The following is a 20,954-nucleotide window of genomic DNA, read 5'->3' as shown; positions in this document are numbered from 1 at the left end:
CGCACAGAAGAATGTCAATGGCCGGTTAGCCTTAACTATATGAAGATGGTATCTGTTCTTTTGGACATGTCCGAAAGAACAGATACCATCGGTGACCATGCAGCTCTCTAGAATGAAATGATAATTAAATCAAGACCATAAGCTGCCGACTGGCGTTGATATAGATGAATGGCGACAGTCGTAAATGTGTGCCCCAACCGGGACTCGAACCCGGGATCTCCTGCTTACATGGCAGATGCTCTATCCATCTGAGCCACAGAGGGCACAGAGGATAGTGCGACTGCAGGGATTTATCCCTTGCACACTCCCCGTGAGACCCACATTCTCATATAATGTCCACACACTACATTCATATTACCCCTGCCCATTACACTCATTACTCGCAGCAGACAATCTTACTGAGCACGGTAAGATCTCGGGCAATGGGTGTGCATCCGCACAGAAGAATGTCAATGGCCGGTTAGCCTTAACTATATGAAGATGGTATCTGTTCTTTTGGACATGTCCGAAAGAACAGATACCATCGGTGACCATGCAGCTCTCTAGAATGAAATGATAATTAAATCAAGACCATAAGCTGCCGACTGGCGTTGATATAGATGAATGGCGACAGTCGTAAATGTGTGCCCCAACCGGGACTCGAACCCGGGATCTCCTGCTTACATGGCAGATGCTCTATCCATCTGAGCCACAGAGGGCACAGAGGATAGTGCGACTGCAGGGATTTATCCCTTGCACACTCCCCGTAAGACCCACATTCTCAACGTAATGTCCACACACTATATTCGTAGTACCCCTACCCATTGCACTCTTTACTTGCGGCAGACAATATTACCGAGTTCGGGCAATGTGTGTGCATCCAGCACAGAAGAAGAAGATCAATGGCCAGTTAGGCTTAACTATATGAAGATAGTTCTCTCGGACATGTCCTGTCGGCAGATTAAGGTGTTGATTTAATTATCATTTTATTCTATGATGAGAAGTTCAGCTCCTAACAATCAGTCAACTAGAAACTTTCATTTACAACATTTGTAATTTGTATTTGACATAATATTGGTACCTTTTAAAAGTAATATTCAGTTAAGTTTGTTATGCAAGTGCATCAGAGTGATTGAGAGAGTGAATGAGGAACATGTGACATTTCAAAGTGTTTTATTTTATGAAGACCTATGTGAAATCCAAACCGTGAGAAAAATTTCTAGGAAGAACCACGAGTCATGTGACATAAGTCTGAGCGAGCATTCTTTTGCAAAAGGTAGCTAGAAATAACATTAGGAATGGAATAAGGTTTTTTGTTATTTTGGTTTATAAATAAATCTAAGTAATAAATGGAAACTTTGCTGCTTAGTTTCTCAACTGTGATTGGACAAGATAGGATTTTGCTGCGAAAATCATTTAGAACGGGTGTTCTCATTAGTCATTCAGATCAACAGCAAATCAAAATTGAGAGTTTCCAGAGCGGGGAGCGGTGTGTTATCTGTACGAGGACACTGCCTAGAACAGTCGCTTCCGAACCATATTCCGAGCATGTCATGTTAGGCCGCTCTTTGAAAACAGTATGTAATATGAAGAATTAGAGATGTAAATTGTCTTCTGTTACTGCTAACCCAAAGTCACTTGAGCCCGAGGCATTTTGGTGAACGTTTGGTAATCTTATGCGCTTCCGTGTGAAAGACTGCCGCGTGGGGAATATTCCTATCAAAGTTACAAAATCCGCGCTGCACTTTTCGCATTAATGACAGAGTTGTATAGCGAGCACTTCTGTAAAGCAAGATACCCAAATCGACCGAACGTTGAAATCGCTCAAAGCTGTGGGTCGGTGACTGTTTCGATAGTGAATAATGTTCTGGTTGAACTTGCAAAATTCTGGCGGCTTTCGTACGACTACATGTATCACATCTTTACCAATGTAAACTTGCAGGTACAGTATAAGATACAGTAAATACGGATTTCAGAGTAGTTTCATGAGTTTTAGTGACAATAAATAGTCAATAGAAATTTAAACTTTTAGCTACATGAAGGTATACCCCGGACGCTCGATATTTATCATAAACATTCAGGAAATGATTTTTAAGTAGAGTTCTGTGGCCTCTCTCTGGTAAGTATTGGGTGGCAATTTCTTTAACTCTGCTTTGCACCACCTACACAGTACCTGCAACGACCGACTGAAAGGACAAGGAGCTGACAAGAAGCATATCAAGGTAGGTTGATTGAATTGTGAGAATGTGATAACAATAAGAGGGAAAACCGAACCACACCCATCCGCAAAACGTAACACCGTGGACAGGTACAAGCCAGGTGGCAGCCATCGCCTGTACTTTGCGTTGGACTGTGTTCGTTTGCTAACTGAGTTTGATTTAGTCTGTATGTCGTAACGCTGCAGAGTTGGAAGAGGAATTATCGACGCGAAGTACATTGGGGCACTTACTCAGTATATGAAGAAACCGTAAGAGAGAACAGCACTCACCGTAGGGTGAGGGAGGGGTGTCTGCAGGCAAGTGATGCTCGTCGCCGCAGCCAACACACAGGGCGTCCCGACAGCTGCAGGAGTCGCAGTGAGCTCAGCGACACAGACCACACTTCCTTATACGCCTGCAGAAGGCCGCGTGACGTCACCGTGCCCTGCATTGCTGTAATGATGTGGCGCACATCAGCGCGTGGGTATCTCGAGCGTCCGTCACCAGGTGTGACATTTAGTAGGCTTATACAATCCGTCTGTCTACTCCCAAGCGGTCATTTGATTTCTCTGAATCCAAAATGTCAGAGCGGACTGTGATACTTTTGTTCTATGGCAGAAAATATTGACCCAATCTAACTTTGAATAACAACAAACTTTTGATTTCGTTGTGTTCTATCATCGTCTGCAGAATGAGTGTGGTTCTATTTCGTATGTCCGTTGTTGAGTTGTGTTTGCCTCGAGTGAATAGTCATATGTGAGAACTGATGGACTGAGAAGTGCACTTGTTCACCGTCCATACTGCGAAACACATAACTTGTACTGCAAGGTCTTTGCTTTCCTTAATGTTGGAGGATGTAGTACGAAGCAAAACGTAAAAGAAAAAGCCACTAAATATTGGCTGTGTAATGCATACTTTAAGAGCATCTTCAGTAGAGGGGATATGTCTCACATATTGAAGATGAACAAGTGCTCATAACTACACTACTGGCCATTAAAATTGCTACACCACGAAGATGACATGCGAAATTTAACCGACAGAAAGAAGATGCTGTGTGATGCATATGATTAGCTTTCCAGAGCATTCACACAAGGTTGACGCCGGGGGCGACACCTACAACGTGCTGACATGAGGAAAGTTTCCAACCGATTTCGCATACGCAAACAGCAGTTGATCGGCGTTGCCTGGTGAAACGTTATTGTGATGCCTCGAGTAAGGAGGATAACTGCGTACCATCACGATCCGACTTTGATAAAGGTCGGATTGTAGTCTATCGCGATTGTGGTTTATCGTATCGCGACATTGCTGTTCGCATTGGTCGAGATCCAATGACTGTAAACAGAATATGCAATCGGTGGGTTCAGGAGGGTAATACGGAACGCCGTGCTGATCCCAACGACCTCGTATCACTAGCAGTCCGCATGGCTGTAACGGATCGTGCAGTCACGTCTCGATCCCTTAGTCAACAGATGGGGACGTTTGCAAGACAACAACCATCTGCACTAACAGTTCGACGACGTTTAGAGCAGCGTGGACTATGACATCGGAGACCATGGCTGCTGTTACCCTTGACGCTACATCACAGACAGGAGCGCCTGCGATGGTGTACTCAACGACGAACCTGGCTGCACGAATGGCAAAATGTCATTTTTTCGGGTGAATCCAGGTTCTGTATACAGAATCATGATGGTCGCATCCGTGTTTGGCGACATCGCGGTGAACGCACATTGGAAGCGTGTATTCGTCATCGCCATACTGGTGTATCACCTGGCGTGATGGTATGGGATGCCATCGGTTACACGTCTCGGTCACCTCTTGTTGGCATTGACGGCACTTTGAACAGTGGACGTTACATTTCAGATATGTTACGAGCCGTGGCTCTACCCTTCATTCGATGCCTGCGAAACTCTACATTTCAGCAGGATGATGCACGACCGCATGTTGTAGGTCCTGTATGGGCCTTTCTGGATACAGAAAATGTTCGACTGCTGCCCTGGCCAGCACATTCTCCAGATCTCTCACCGACTGAAAACGTCTGGACAATGGTGGCCGAGTAACTGGCTCGTCACAATACGCCAGTCACTACTCTTGATGAACTGTGGTATCGTATTGAAGCTGATGGGCAACTGTACCTGCACATTCCATCCAAGCTCTGTTTGAATTTATGTATCAAGGCCGTTATTACGGCCAGAGGTGGTTGTTCTGGATACTGATTTCTCAGGATGTATTCATCCACATTGCGTGTAAATGTAATCAGATGTCAGTTCTAGTAAAATATATTTGTCCGATGAATACTCGTTTATCATCTGCATTTCCTCTTGGTGTAGCAATTTTAATGGCCAGTAGTGTATTAAGGTATGCAACTTACAGACAATGTTTACTAGACTCTTTTGTGGTTTTGTTCTTTAGAATCAAGTTCGAAAGTACTCTAAAACCTTAGCACCAAAAGCTCTGGAACATGTATTCCACTGACAAAAGAGTCAGGAAAATTTTGGCTTATAACTTCCGGCTCGTTCATTTCCAGATTGGTCTCCTTTGTCTCAAGACTGATATACTTTCCCCTCTCCATCAGCTCTGGAAGTCATTAAAATCATCGCGCAATGGTCCTGTATGGGGTAATGACAAATACAGTCTGGCAATATTTATTCTCCTAGGCACACACACACATGCATTACGTTTCTGTACAGAGAACCGTGACTCCTCCACTATAATAACATGGTGCTACAGTTATGAGCTGTGCTGTTGTTGAGTGTACGATTTCAATGTGCCTGTCTCTATGGTTCTGCCAATGAAAGCTGAAACAATGGTCCCTGTTCCCTGTAATGACAGTGTTCAGTACTGCAGACATCCTCACTTTGTCCGTGTGGATACTCGTCTTGCTGTTATGAAAATGATTTTTCGACACAACATACGTGTGACAGATCTACGATACTGCATTGCCAAGCAAACAGTGAGTCCTCTCAAGGACGCCAATGGCGCGAGGCTACTGAGATCGTGCACGTCACTGAGTACTCACATTCTGAATCCACTGCTTCCGAATTCGAATGGCAGTCATGGGATCCTGACAGTCAGACTCGCAACTGTTGATGGGGCAGCAATGGCGGCCGCAACTGCTCGCCGCAGTCATAGCTTAGGACTGTCAGTGTCTGGAGCCACGCAGACTCGGCCGTCACTGCAGGCGCTGCAGGGGCAGCCATTTTGGGAGTGAGGAGGGGGGAGGGGCTTCGTTTGGGGGGGAGCGATACCAGTTCACTGTCTTGGCTGAAGGTGGAGTGAGTGGCAGTTCCGTATTCCTGCTGCCTGTCCATGGGCTGCTCAGTGGTCAGTACCAGTCTTACTGACAGTCACTACAAGATGCTGCAACACCAAACCGATTAACCAAAAAACTCGTGACAAACTGTGGCTTGTGGACAGCAGATGTTGTTGAAAAGCAAGTGTTTTTCAATGGAAACACTCTGTTGCGTGGTGAATGAAGCTTGAAGCGAAAGTTGTCCACTTCTTGTCATACTACTAAATTCATGCTGAACAAGAGAAGATTTTCTGTTCAGAATGGTACACTTATTCTGATGTTGTCGACGTGACGTTAAACACTAATCTCCTCAACTTATTCTGATGATCCTATGAGAGACTCATACTGAAGGCAGTCGAGTCCTTGAAAAGCCTACTACAATGTGTATTGGTTTAATGAAATACAAATGACAGTGTTTTGCAAGAACAATATCTTGTTTCTTCCATACCTCGCCAGCCTAAATTCGTCAGTAATTTGTGATACAGTTATGAATGAGCTGCAGCAACCTGTTAGGACCCCAACTGTGCGCCCCTCTACTCCTGCAGCAGCCACTGTCGCGGCTGGTGGTGTTCGCCCCAAACACTGGAGGAGGCCTCCAGAACAGGGCTTACTGCAGCGCCGTGTGTGACATCATAAATAAATGTTATACATTTTTACAGACCCTTCCAAGAAATGTAATTCCCTTACTATTTTACTCCGCTTTTCATAGCGATTCATACACTCCTGGAAATTGAAATAAGAACACCGTGAATTCATTGTCCCAGGAAGGGGAAACTTTATTGACACATTCCTGGGGTCAGATACATCACATGATCACACTGACGGACCCACAGGCACATAGACACAGGCAACAGAGCATGCACAATGTCGGCACTAGTACAGTGTATATCCACCTTTCGCAGCAATGCAGGCTGCTATTCTCCCATGGAGACGATCGTAGAGATGCTGGATGTAGTCCTGTGGAACGGCTTGCCATGCCATTTCCACCTGGCGCCTCAGTTGGACCAGCGTTCGTGCTGGACGTGCAGACCGCGTGAGACGACGCTTCATCCAGTCCCAAACATGCTCAATGGGGGACAGATCCGGAGATCTTGCTGGCCAGGGTAGTTGACTTACACCTTCTAGAGCACGTTGGGTGGCACGGGATACATGCGGACGTGCATTGTCCTGTTGGAACAGCAAGTTCCCTTGCCGGTCTAGGAATGGTAGAACGATGGGTTCGATGACGGTTTGGATGTACCGTGCACTATTCAGTGTCCCCTCGACGATCACCAGTGGTGTACGGCCAGTGTAGGAGATCGCTCCCCACACCATGATGCCGGGTGTTGGCCCTGTGTGCCTCGGTCGTATGCAGTCCTGATTGTGGCGCTCACCTGCACGGCGCCAAACACGCATACGACCATCATTGGCACCAAGGCAGAAGCGACTCTCATCGCTGAAGACGACACGTCTCCATTCGTCCCTCCATTCACGCCTGTCGCGACACCACTGGAGGCGGGCTGCACGATGTTGGGGCGTGAGCGGAAGGCGGCCTAACGGTGTGCGGGACCGTAGCCCAGCTTCATGGAGACGGTTGCGAATGGTCCTCGCCGATACCCCAGGAGCAACAGTGTCCCTAATTTGCTGGGAAGTGGCAGTGCGGTCCCCTACGGCACTGCGTAGGATCCTACGGTCTTGGCGTGCATTCGTGCGTCGCTGCGGTCCGGTCCCAGGTCGACGGGCACGTGCACCATCCGCCGACCACTGGCGACAACATCGATGTACTGTGGAGACCTCACGCCCCACGCGTTGAGCAATTCGGCGGTACGTCCACCGGGCCTCCCGCATGCCCACTATACGCCCTCGCTCAAAGTCCGTCAACTGCACATACGGTTCACGTCCACGCTGTCGCGGCATGCTACCAGTGTTAAAGACTGCGATGGAGCTCCGTATGCCGCGGCAAACTGGCTGACACTGACGGCGGTGCACAAATGCAAGTATGGTGGGTCTGACACACCGGTGTCAATGTGTTCTTTTTTCCATTTCCAGGAGTGTAATATTTTTGCAGTTAGAATATGTTCGAATGTAGTATAGCTTATCATATAAACATCACCTGCTCCCGAAATTTAGCAACCAGATAATACGAGATTTTTCTGTTAATACTGAATATTATGATTGCCGTGCTACATATTTACATGTAGCTTCCTTTTAGCAAAAAAAGCGAAAAGTAACGAACAAAGTTATTCCTCACCTGCTTAAAGTCAACACAAGGTTACTCGTTCCTGAATACCATGACTCGGTCTCAGAATGCAACTTATCATCTCTTCTGAAGCGTTTAGCGTGCTCAGAATATTAGTGTCCTGTTCTACAGTCATACGGGCCGCATGCGGTGATTTTCGTTTCGATTTTTCTCTGTCAGTATGATATAACTGGATCATAATTTCGAAAATTCTCTTGGCTATGCAGCTGTCTGAGAAGGCACATAGCATGTCTTTCTCGTAACAGCCACGCCACAGTGAGGTACACACAGTACCCAATAAAGTTTGGTACTGTGAGAATATCTACTGTAGCTGTTAATATGCGTCTGCTATTTGTGACATATCTTGAGTGATGGTAGGGGATGATTTTTCATTCGAGTGATATGTAGAGAATGCAGTCAGGCAGGGATTTCTTTTCGTCGACGAATTTCTTTTCCTCCGAATTCAGAATTCCGCTGATCTCTTTCTTGCTGCCCCGGTCTCCACCACCCCTCCAAGTTCGTACTCCAGACGCGGCCGCGACTCTTGCAAGAGTTGACCCTCCAGCTGCTCAGTCTTTCAAACTGTCCGACACGGCGCCAGTTCTCGTCAGATCAGCTCTGACTGCACCTGACGCAAGCAGAACGAAAATTCCTCTGCCACTTCATTTTGTGGTGAATTACGATAACAGGTGTTGGTATATCTGCTTATCTCGGAGTGCTGATTGCCAGGTGAGCCATTTGTAGATAAATCCCACAAAACGTGAGATTAGACTCAGCGCGACTTACACAAAACGTGTTTCATTTTTTGTATAGCCAATGTAAATTTTTGCCATATTGAGATTTATATTTTTTGTTATTGTGTAAGAAACTATACTCTATTTTAGCCCTAAGATATTTCTTGTTGTCAGAAACGCGAAACCTCAGAATTCTCTCTGTGACCTTTTTGAACTGGTTGCTGCGACACTGCATAGTTCAACAGTCTCTCATTGTGAACACATCAGTCAGCCAGTCGGGGCGTTCTCTCTGCGACTGGTGTTGCTGCAGTCCTGACGCAGAGATGATTTCCACTTAACGTGTCGAAATGACTGATATCAAACGGAAATCACAAGACAGTTTTTTCTGTAGACAATGTAACTGTGTTTATTACAATCGTTAGTTTAGTAGCACTAGGTAATAAAATTAAACTTTTTGTGTGCTAAATGGAAACTGAAAGGTGATATAAATGATGATTTGTCTGCTGCAGTTCTTTTTTCAAATGGGCATACATTTATTTAAACGCATACATTTAAATTCGATGAAATTTTATATGTATTTAACGTCGAAAAGAGCAACATTTTCTGTTGTTGTTGTTGTTGTTGTGGTCTTCAGTCCTGACACTGGTTTGATGCAGCTCTCCATGCTACTTTATCCTGTGCAAGCTTCTTCATCTCCCAGTACCTTCTGTAACCTAAATTCTCCTGTATCTGTTTAGTGTATTCATCTCTTGGTCTCCCTCTACGATTTTTACCCTCCACGCTGCCCTCCAATACCAAATTAGTGATCCCTTGATGCCTCAGAACATGTCCTACCAACCGATCCCTTCATATAGTCAAGTTGTGCCACAAAATCCTCTTCTCCCCAATCCTATTCAATACCTCCTGATTAGTTATATGATTTACCCATCTAATCTTCAGCATTCTTCTGTAGCACCACATTTCGAAAGCTTCTATTCTCTTCTTGTCCAAACTAGTTATCGTCCATGTTTCACTTCCATACATGGCTACACTCCATACAAATACTTTCAGAAACGAATTTCTGACACTTAAATCTATACTTGATGTTAACAAATTTCTCTTCTTCAGCAACGCTTTCCTTGCCATTGCCAGTATATCTTTTATATCCTATCTTCTTCGACCATCATCAGTTATTTTGCTCCCCAAATAGCAAAACTCCTTTACTACTGTAAGTGTCTCATTTCCTAATCTAATTCCCTCAGCATCACCCGACTTAATTCGACTACATTCCATTATCCTCGTTTTGCTTTTGTTGATGTTCATCTTATATTCTCCTTTCAAGACACTATCCATTCCGTTCAACTGCTTTTCTAAGTCCTCTGTTGTCTCTGACAGAATTACAATGTCATCGGCGAACCTCAAAATTTTTATTTCTTCTCCATGGATTTTAATACTTACTCCGAATTTTTCTTTTGTTTCCTTCACTGCTTGCACAATATACAGATTGAATAACATCGGGTACAGGCTACAACCCTGTCTCACTCCCTTCCCAACCATTGCTTCTCTTTCATGTCCCTCGACTCTTAAAACTGCCATCTGGTTTCTGTACAAATTGTAAATAGCCTTTCGCTCCCTTTATTTTACCCCAGCCACCTTCAGAATTTGAAAGAGAGTGGTCCATTCAACATTGTCAAGAGCTTTCTCTAAGTCAACAAATGCTAGAAACGTAAGATTGCCTTTCCTTAATCTAGCTTCTAAGATAAGTCATAGGGTCAATATTGCCTCACGTGTTCCAATATTTCTACGGAATCCAAACTGATCTTCCCCGAGGTCGGCTTCTACCAGTTTGTAAAGAATTCGCGTTAGTATTTTGCATCCGTGACTTATTAAACTGATTGTTCTGTAATTTTCACACCTGTCAGCACCTGCTTTCTTTCGGATTGGAATTATTATATTCTTCTTGAAGTCTGAGGGTATTTCGCCTGTCTCATACATCTTGCTCACCAGGTGGTACAGTTTTGTCAGGACTGGCTCTCCCAAGGCCGTCAGTAGTTCTGATGAAATGTTGTATACTCCCGGGACCTTGTTTCGAATCAGGTCTTTCAGTGCTCTATCAAACTCTTCACGCAGTATCGTATCTCCCATTTCATCTTCATCTATGGCCTCTTCCATTTCCATAATATTGTCCTCAAGTACATCGCCCTTGTATAGATCCACTATATACTCCTTCCACCTTTCTGCTTTCCCTTCTTTGCTTAGAACTGGGTTTCCATCTGAGCCCTTGATATTCATACAAGTGGTTCTCTTTTCTCCAAAGGTCTCTTTAATTTTCCTGTAGGCAGTATCTATCATACCCCTAGTGAGACAAGCCTCTACATCCTTACATTTGTCCTCTAGCCATCCCTGCTTAGCTATTTTGCACTTCCTGTCAATCTCATTTTTGAGACGTTTGTATTCCTTTTTGCCTGCTTCGTGTACTGCATTTTTATATTTTCTCCTTTCATCAGTTAAATTCAATATTTCTTCTGTTACCCAAGAATATCTACTAGCCCTCGTCTTTTTACCTACTTGATCCTCTGCTGCCTTCACTACTTCATCCCTCAAAGCTACCCATTCTTCTTCTACTGTACTTCTTTCCCCCATTCCTGTCAATTGTTCCTTAATGCTCTCCATGAAACGCCGTACAACTTCTGGTTAAGTCAGTTTATCCAGGTCCCATCTCATAAAATTCACACCTTTTTGCAGGTTCTTCAGTGTTAATCTGCAGTTCATAACCAATAGATTGTGTTCCGACTCCACATCTGCCCCTGGAAATGTCTTACAATTTAAAACCTGGTTCCTCTGTCTTACCATTATATAATCTATCTGAAAGCTGTCAATATCTCCATGCTTCTTCTACGTATACAACCTTCTTTTATGATTCTTGAACCAAGTGTTAGGTATGATTAAGTTGTGCTCTGTGCAAAATTCTACCAGGCGGCTTCCTCTTTCATTTCTTAGCCCCAGTCGATATTCACCTACTACGTATCTTTCTCTCCCTTTTCCTACTACCGAATTCCAGTCACCCATGACTATTAAATTTTCGTCTCCCTTCACTATCTGAATAATTTCTTTTATTTCATCATACATTTCTTCAATTTCTTCGTCATCTGCAGAGCTAGTTGGCATATAAACTTATACTACTGTAGTAGGCGTGGGCTTCGTGTCTATCTTGGCCACAATAAGGTGTTCACTATGCTGTTTGTAGTAGTTTACCCGCACTCCTATTTTTTATTCATTATTAAACCGACTCCTGCATTACCCCTATTTGATTTTGTATTTATAACATTGAGTATATAGTACCTGTATAGTACCTAAAATGTACACTTATGGGAACTCTGTCTATCACTTACACGCCAAGGTTGGAGGAGAAGAAGCCTCTACACGTGAGTGCAAGAGATAGAGTTTTACAGTCAAATGAAAACCCAGTTTCGTATATTCCTCAATCAGCTGACTAACGAATTCTTCATAGTCATAAGCATTTTGGCTTCCCAGAAAGATTTTTAGAACGGTTTCCAGGGATGTCGATGCAGCTGCCTCAGCTTCATTCAGACATTCTCGGAATGCCGGATTATTAATTGTTGTTAATGTGGTCTTCAGTCCAGAGGCTGGTTTGATAGAGTTCTCCATGCTATTCTACCCAGTGCGAGCCTCTTCATCTCTGAGTAACTACTGCAACCTACATTCTTCTGAATCTGCTTAGTGTATTCATCTCCCTCTAAGATTTTTACCCTCCACACTTCCCTCCAAAACTAAATTGGTGATCCCTTAATTCCTCATTAGTCCCATTATTTGTGAACCAAAAAAAATGTCTCCTTTGATGTTGCCGTCACAGATTCTAGGGAGTCTGCTTTTGAGGAACTCAAAACCTTTGCCAGGACAATCAATCGTTTTGACAAAACTCTTGATCACCTCAGAAGGTAGTGGTTTTTTCTGCCCTGCTGTCTCTCTCACAAAGGAAACAACAGAACTTCTTTTACCCTAATTGTAACCCAAGAAGCAGAATTAACGACTTCAGATCGCCCCATATATGCCATTCTGAGGTATCGTGTTTTATACTGTTCAGCTCAAGCTTCATGTTGTCATATGATTCCTTCATATATGGTACACATGTAAGAGGGATCGAAGGATATTGGTTGCCATCATGTAGAAAGATTTCTTTCAAACAAATCTTAGAGGAGTCAATTAAAAGTCACCATTCATTGGAATTGTGCGGATTCCCAATGACTTCTCAGAGAAACTCTCCACATCGTTACAGCACATCAAGTTATCTTGCTTGGAGAACAGATGTTCAAACTGTTGTTATCTTTTTCGAAAAAAAAATGCCCTTGCATTTTTATCCAGACACATGAGATTTACAAAGAAATGCATTCCTTCTGGTAACATGCCTTACAACTTGATATTTTTTTCTTGAAATGTTCGAGAGATAAAATTCAAAACGCCAAATGACAGAATTTGCTATACTTACCCACATTTATAAATTTCCTTACAAGATCGGAACTGCGGGCTATGATACACAGATATAAACTCGATGTGTCACGAGGCTTCACCTCCCAAAGTTCGGAACCAGTGAGTGAAACGGCAGCTTCCGCTCTGCCTGTTGGTCAGACAGCTGTGGGACGGTGGCTGCCCTCTACCTCAGCTGTAGTCTGGCTCCAGACACTGAGGGAGCAGACTGCCCTCCTGAAGAACGGACTCAGCCGGAGCCTCCTCGGACCACCACAGAGGCTGGACTCAGCTGCTCCCACCTGTGACCAGTGCTGGCAGCCAGAGGCACTCTGGTGTCCCGAGGACCTCCTGAGGACAGCGTGAGGGACGCAGGGACGGCAGACATCCCAGATGAAATCTTTCAGGTGGAACATTCTTTACAGTCACCATTAAGTCCATTCTTCCATGTGCTCCTCAGTTACACTGTGTGTCGGACAGTCTGTCGTTTATCAGCCACTCCTCAAACTGAAAAGTATTCATAATGAAGCCCAAGAGGAGTTTATTTTGGGAGTACTTTAATGAAGAGGACACAAACACTGAAAAAGTGTAAAATTTTCGAAAAGATGTGTACAAGTACACGAATTATTTTCGTAGGACACAGGATATCTTTAGACATGGCTGGAATTTAGATTAATCTAACTTACAAGAAGTTTAAATTCACCGTTCTCTACTTCAGCGGATGTACGTTGGACATTAAATCAAAAGAGAACTGGCAAGTTAATATTTGAAACGTGTGACCTTAATTTGGTGAAGGATCTTGGCTTTCAATGCTGAATACAATTTTTGATGTCATGCTATCAGTTTAACGGACGCCATTACTTTCTGTTTTCCATAATACTTTGTAAATGACACAAAAGCAATTCACGAGGGAACTAAATTTTATTACATAAATAAAAAACCTGACGATATTCCCTGCAGTATACATTATTCAGAAATGCTGATTACGTAGTTTCTACTCTAACATGTCACCTGGCCAGCCTCTGACTCTAACTTTGTTTCTAATGAAACGACATGCTTGACATCTCCGTCATTATTTTCTGGCTGCTGGTGCCAGAAGTGATAACAGGCAGTATTTGTGTAACACGGTGCCGCGCGGGATTAGCCGAGCGGTTTAGGGCGCTGTAGTCATGGACTGGGCGACTGGTCCCGGCGGAGGTTCGAGTCCTCCCTCGGGCATGGGTGTGTGTGTTTGGCCTTAGGATCATTTGGGTGAAGTAGTGCGTAAGCTTAGGGACTGTTGACCTTAGCAGTTAAGTCCTATAAGACTTCACACACATTTGAACACTCTCTCTCTCTCTTTTTAAAAAAAAATTCGGGCGCTGCTTATTGAGGGATCCCCAGTGTGAGACTTATTTTCTCCAAATCTTTCCTTGTTACTCTTTTCCCCACTCCTTCCTATTACTTATAGGAAACATACTATATTTAAAGGCTTGTATTGAAACGTTAACCTCGGAATTATTTCCTCATTTCATGACGTAAACACTTCTTCTTTTTTGTTAGATTTTTATTTGCTTTAAAATTGCGCCTCATTCGCCCTTTTCAGTCTCATTTAGAAAGTGCAAAAGCTTGGACAAAAAACCTTTCAAAAGTACAAATTTTATCGCGAGTGTGGGGTGTTGATAATCAGCACTCGTACTCGTGTCTTTGTGACATCATGTTGAGTAAAGTTCCAAGGCCACGTCAGTCAACCATGCTGACAGCTGTCCCTCCAGTTATCGAGAAGGCCGCTGGCTGCTCCAGGGATCTGGCCTCTTCACACATATATCTCTGTTTTGGTTGCACATATAGAACGGCTACCTACATCGTTGGAACTGTATCCTTCATTTAAGTAATATTTCCTAATTACTCTTCATTTTTATTAAAACTACCTTAGAAATTACGTAATTTTCTAAATGTATCTATAAGAAATTAGAGAAAGTCAGTTTTGGTTGAGGGAGGGGGCGGGGAGCTGTCAGTTCTGCCAAGGGAGCAGCATCACCTCATCACCTGATCACCTTATCAACTCGGTACGAGTATGCTGCCGTGGTTTAGCCAACAGGTCTAACTGAAACTTGCGTAACATCTACGTCCGACGAGATTCTCAGCACCATGTTTCATCTTGCAGATGCGAGGTCATGTGCAACATGATCATGGTATCGAGTTATGCCTCGCACGATTCGTAGGCCTGGCACTTCCTGTAGTTACCACTGAAGCAAGGCTTCAGATTCCTCTTAGTATCAATACGTTGGCAGAAACTGTGGGTGAAAGGCTTATACGGTCATTTACATAAAGCGAGAAACTAACGGGTTGTGATTATCAACAATTTCTAGTCGACAAATTACATGTCTTGTTTGGTAGCGTTACACTCGCAGATTGACAACCCTACTGCTGTCGTAACACAGACGTTGCATAATTGACCGATACTTTGGGAAGGTCCAGTAGCATCTATCCTACCTGTCCCTCATCACCTACATTTCTGGCTACCTTTAAATACGTATGCGGCTTCCACAGCTGTCGACGGCGGTCACACACTACAAAAGCCTGTTTCTCAAGCACGTGACAAAGTCGAAAGGAGTCAGGTGTGTTCACACGAGTTCGTCATTCTTTGACAAGGAAGGCTACGGGATATGCAAGAATGAGTGGTGACTATAGTATAAGATGTGTTCAAATATCTGTAATTTCTGCACAATACATGCATAAATGTCAATAATCCATACATAAATGTCAATAATCCACTGCAAAAATAATTCTTGCGAATGATGTAAGAGGCTGATTGAAAGGCGATAGTAGGCATATGGCGATATAGTAATTTTTTTTCCGGGCTGCCCTACAGTGGACGCATTTGGTGTACTATGGAACGAATTAGCATGGCACCCAGTGGATGCATTAGAAACTACAAATAAATACAATAACAGATCCAGTGAGGAATATAAAATTGAGAAGTTTGACAGTACCGTTACAACTAACCAACAGTTACAGATAATGGAACTAAATGCTATTTTGTCTAAAACTGACATGGTGAGACCGTGGCTGTGTACAATTAATGCAGGTTAATTCTTACAGAGAAGAAAACAGCATCCAGCCACTATTAATACTGCTATTTATTTGGGTAAATAGCGCCGTTACCAGTTTCAAACTGGAAAGTTCATCATCAGACGGCTGTTCACATGATTTTCAAGATGCACTTTACAATATCGTTCGTTTTCGATTTTTTATTATTCCACTGTGACGAAGTAGTTTTGGTGTGTTGTTGCTATCGAAAATTCCGCGCGATTTTGTTGCGAAGTTGCAGGATTGTATTTTTCGAAGTTTCCAAAATATATCGAGCAGTTACGTAATTTGAACATAACCATCTTGTGCAAAGCACCACACACACACACCACACACACACACACACACACACACACCAAAAAGAATTTGCCACATGTGAAGTTATCACAGAGATTGCAGATTGCAAATATATCAGTCAATAAGATTGTTGAATTATTATTATGAATGTCCACATTCCTATTACTTTCTCTACGCAAAAACTGCATCTGTCTAGCTCTGCATCTTATCCTCTGATCTCTTATCGTTTTCCTTCTAGCTATAGCCTAGAGCAAATATGGTTTGCGCGTAATAAGGGAAGATGGAAGTTGTAGCTATTGAAAATGAAGAAATTTAAAATTAGGAGCGTGAGATTATCTGGTAACGGCGGCAAATGACCACAAAGTAATTCGTACAGAAAAATAAGCGAAATAACGACACCAATATACAACGTCATTTACAGACTTTGTTACGACATTTCGATTTCCGCTGCTGACAACATCTTCGCCGTGGCAGTTCTTACTTTCGTGTGTCATTTCTAGCGTGGCAGCTGATCGGTACTCAGGGCAGAAGTTGGTGGCACTTCAGTTTTAGATCACGTATTCGAATTTTGATCCATGATAGTGAAGCTATCACCTGAGCTACGACTATAAAAGCATCTACTTCCTAATGCCACTGTTAACTACTACATACAGTCAGGGTTCTTTTCTTTGTGCACATCTGAGGCAAAGTACCTTTCGGATAAAGTAAGTTTCATTGGCCTCCTTGCATAATTAATATTAGAAATTGATACTTCAGTATTCGTATTCACATGTTAGTACTATGATGTATGTACCAGGCAGTTTCAAATAATAATATCCCACGATCTTATTCACAAGTTCTTAACATCAGGGGTTCCAAGATGCGTAAATGTATATAACACTCTGAACTTCCACTCTTCCTAAAGAACACATATCTGGGGCACTAACATGCCACTGTAAACCTATAACAGAAGTATTGTACCTATACTCCTTATAGCGGAAGTGTTGTAGCTATACTCCTTATTCTCAGATTGTCTAAGGATCAGCTTGTACTATCCAGAATGCCGTAAGGCCATACTTTAGTAGCATAGCTAATGTGTATTATTAAGTATAATCAATTTTCAACGTATACGAATGTGCCAGAGAATGGTGATGCTCTTGTTCAGGAATGTATCTGAGGAATTTTTTTTTGGAACTGTAAGTATATTAAGTACATACAGGCATGTTGTGTAATCAGTAAGTGCATCACATACACTAAATGAATACAGTTTTATAAAAGAGCTCAGGCAGCTAATATCTACACTTTACTCCTTCAGACACTGCTGTTCAAAATATGGCTGGTTTCCTACAGACCATAATTTAACAGAAGTCTAAAATTGTCTTCAGTTGATAGAAAATGCTTTCATGGATATGGTAAATGACTTTTTGGCGACGAAATTCGAAACACCACAGATAATTACATGCACATTGAACAAATAGTTATTAATTGAAAGCTTTAGATTGGTCAAACGGGGGAAGTACCTGGTTATGGGAAGGCAGCAGACAAGTCCAATGCCGCACTTCCTCAGCTAGCAAGACATGAGCGCTGCACCGCCTTCTGCGCAAGGAAGAATAGCATTTTTCTAATTTTTTACAAGCAACAGGCATGTAGTTTTTTGAACAACAGAATGATAGAAGATAACACAAGCCAACGAAAATTTTTTTTTTGAAAACTTTTTTTTTATAGTTGATCTTTGTAGATTTTTATGAGCTGAATCCAAAACTAGCCGTAGTTTTTTTGTATCACTCATAGTTTTTGAGAAATATTGAAACGTCCCCTTTGAACAATTTATACAGGACTGTGCTTTCACTGACACACAATATTCTGTTAGCGCAACGCAATCTGACTTTGAAAAATCCCTACAAAGAATGGCCCTGACTAACATTAAACTATACCTTTCACAAATCACTTACCTCACAAAAATCTTCGCTGCTCAAGCTACTGCAATACAGGAGCGCCACTACTGCCAGCTAAATGAAAGATTCAAACTACTGAAGGCACTAACTACTGATAGGGATATTTAGCAAATGAAAGATATTAATAGAGAACAAACAATGTATTTACCTTGATATCATCATATATAAATATAGCAGTTCATGACAAATTACAAATCTCCGCCATCTCTGTCCCCACATCCACCACTGCTGGCGGCTCACCTCCAACTGCGCAACGCTACGCGCTGTTCACAGCCAGCTGCCTAACACTACAATGGCGACTATTACAACAATGCAAAGCAGCCACAGACTGCACACAGCACAGCCAGTGATTTTCATACAGAGGTGGCGTTACCATAAAAAAAAAACCTAAACAGCCTACTTACATAGAGAAAACATAAACAGCCTACTTACATAGAGAAAACATAAACAGCCTACTTACATAGAGAAAACATAAACAGCCTACTTACATAGAGAAAACATAAACAGCCTACTTACATAGAGAAAACATAAACAGCCTACTTACATAGAGAAAACATAAACAGCCTACTTACATAGCCCCCATGCTCCCCACAAAAAAAATTTTTACAAATGGTGTTGGGCACTGGCCAATACAGATTTGACAAAAAATTTTTCACAATTACAATAACAAAGATATCAAATGCACACTCTTATTGATACAATGTTGATCAAAAGCTAAAAATTTCTCACAGTCCATAAAGACAGTCCACATTGTTCATCACAGTAAAAATTCAGAGTTTTTCTCAAAGTCTGAGCAGTAAAAGAAAATGCACATAGACATAGTGGATTTCCATGCAGTCTTGAAGAAGTAGTGTTGACCTTCCAACGGAAAGACAGTGCTGACTCTCGACATGCAGACAAGTAATGGGTCACAACAGAGCAAACCCTCAGCAGAGTCATTCGAAGTTTTGAAGAATATTGGTAGGTAGGTCATCAAAGAACAGACCCACTGTAGTCCTGGTAGAGATTACGGTATTGGTGGGCCACCAGAGGTGCAGACCCACGGTAGTCCTTGTAGAAATAATGGCATGGTGGGTCATCAAAGATGCAGACCCACTGTAGTCCTTGTAGAGATTGTTGACAGGCCCACTGTAGTCCTGGTAGAGATAGCCAGCAGCCATCTGTTGCAAATGTGCAGGCGCACAATCACCATCGAAGAGTCTTGCGGACAATATAGCAAGTCCATAAACCACCACTTGTGCACTCACAAAGTTTCTGGAATTGTCCTTAGATTCAGCAATGCTGTTATCCAGTCCCTTGCTGAATCATTAACACACGTGCAAACACTATCAGTCCCTACTTCTCACATATTGTCCATGTACTATGACCAACAGAAACGTGTGCAGTGAAATGTTACTTAATTTGAAGAACTGGTAACAATTACAATTTGGTAACATAAAAATACAATAACAAAGGTACATGATACATCATTAAAAACATAACAATACAGATAACATTTGTAGTAATACAGGCTTTACAAAAGAATCGAAATAACATATACATCAGTGTTACAGGAATTATAAGTACCTACATAAAGATCAGAATAGCTTTGGAAACAACAACTTCACACATGAGCATTAAAACAAAACAGAATAAATAATGTCTAAACATCTTTACAAAGTAAATAACATAGTATTAGAAAAATTCTACAACATAGCTCTCATCAGCTAAACACATAAAGACAGGAAAAACACAAATATACAAGAGTACACAAACATATAGAGGGATGACACAAAAGGAAAGGACAGGGTTTGTTTTACAGCAGTCCAACCCAAAACTTCATATATCTTTCCTCTTATTTCATCCTTTGTTTCCACCAAAAAAATTCTATCTAAGCATGCTTTCTGTATTTATATATTCACACATTTCTTACCTCATTATTTATTTTCCATTATCTTACCTCATCATTTATTTCCAAGAAAATCATACCTAAACCTGTTGTCTCCCTAAACCCTACTTTTTTGGTTCATATCCTCTTTCAAAATACTTTTTTTGGCCAAACCATTTTCTTATAGCTTCTAAATGCATTTCTTCCAATTCATCATAGTTTCTTATATAGTCTACCTCCTCTTAAGCTAACTTAAATCTACTGAGCTCAGATGCTAAACTAAGGAATGAGGCAATGCAGCAGCACATAAAACAATTAATATAAACAGCAATAAAAAAATGGAAAATCGCAAAGCAAGCTACAGTAAATCTAAATTACCAAGCAATTCAACATTACAACTAATATGAGGCAAAGCACAGCAAACAAAAAATAAATCTGGCTTAGCAGAGAAACACAAATTAAAGTTCAGTAGCACTATGCCTGGCAAACAGCAGCTTATATCTAAACATGACATAGCTCTAGCAGAAAAAATAGTACACTAAAGATAATAATGCATATAAGGGAAATGTATAATCACATCTTAATGTCTAAGTAATTAAAGTGGTCCACCACAACAACTTATTGTAAAAGAAATATTACCATGTACTTGAAAAGAAAATTACGTGTTACTGTTACAAGTTCCTTCTTATTGTTCTTTCCTTTCCAAGAGCTCCTTTATCGAAGAATGTGGGTCATAAAATAATTATTTAATAGATCTGTTGACAGAAAGTGTTCACATTAGCAAATGCATTTTATTTTATAAAAGCAATGCTGCAACACAGCTGGAAACCAGATGTCAAATGAAATAAGCAATTACGCAAACCAAAGCATAAAAACATCATTCAATAGTCATGTGGCATTTC

At 42.0% G+C, this 20,954-nt stretch overlaps 2 non-coding genes across 2 annotated transcripts; both read right to left on the bottom strand.

Annotated features, from left to right (window-relative positions):
• Positions 1–189: 189 nt before the first annotated feature.
• On the bottom strand, positions 190–264 carry Trnat-ugu (transfer RNA threonine (anticodon UGU)). The gene has a single exon. It is a non-coding gene; the product is annotated as a tRNA-Thr (tRNA).
• Positions 265–624: 360 nt separating this feature from the next.
• On the bottom strand, positions 625–699 carry Trnat-ugu (transfer RNA threonine (anticodon UGU)). Its single transcript has one exon. It is a non-coding gene; the product is annotated as a tRNA-Thr (tRNA).
• Positions 700–20,954: the final 20,255 nt, after the last annotated feature.

This window comes from Schistocerca serialis, chromosome 9 (genome assembly GCF_023864345.2).
Source record: "Schistocerca serialis cubense isolate TAMUIC-IGC-003099 chromosome 9, iqSchSeri2.2, whole genome shotgun sequence".
Classification (NCBI taxonomy): Eukaryota; Metazoa; Arthropoda; class Insecta; order Orthoptera; family Acrididae; genus Schistocerca; species Schistocerca serialis.
Note: the sequence above shows the minus strand (reverse complement) of the source record. Positions and strands in the feature narration are given on the sequence as shown.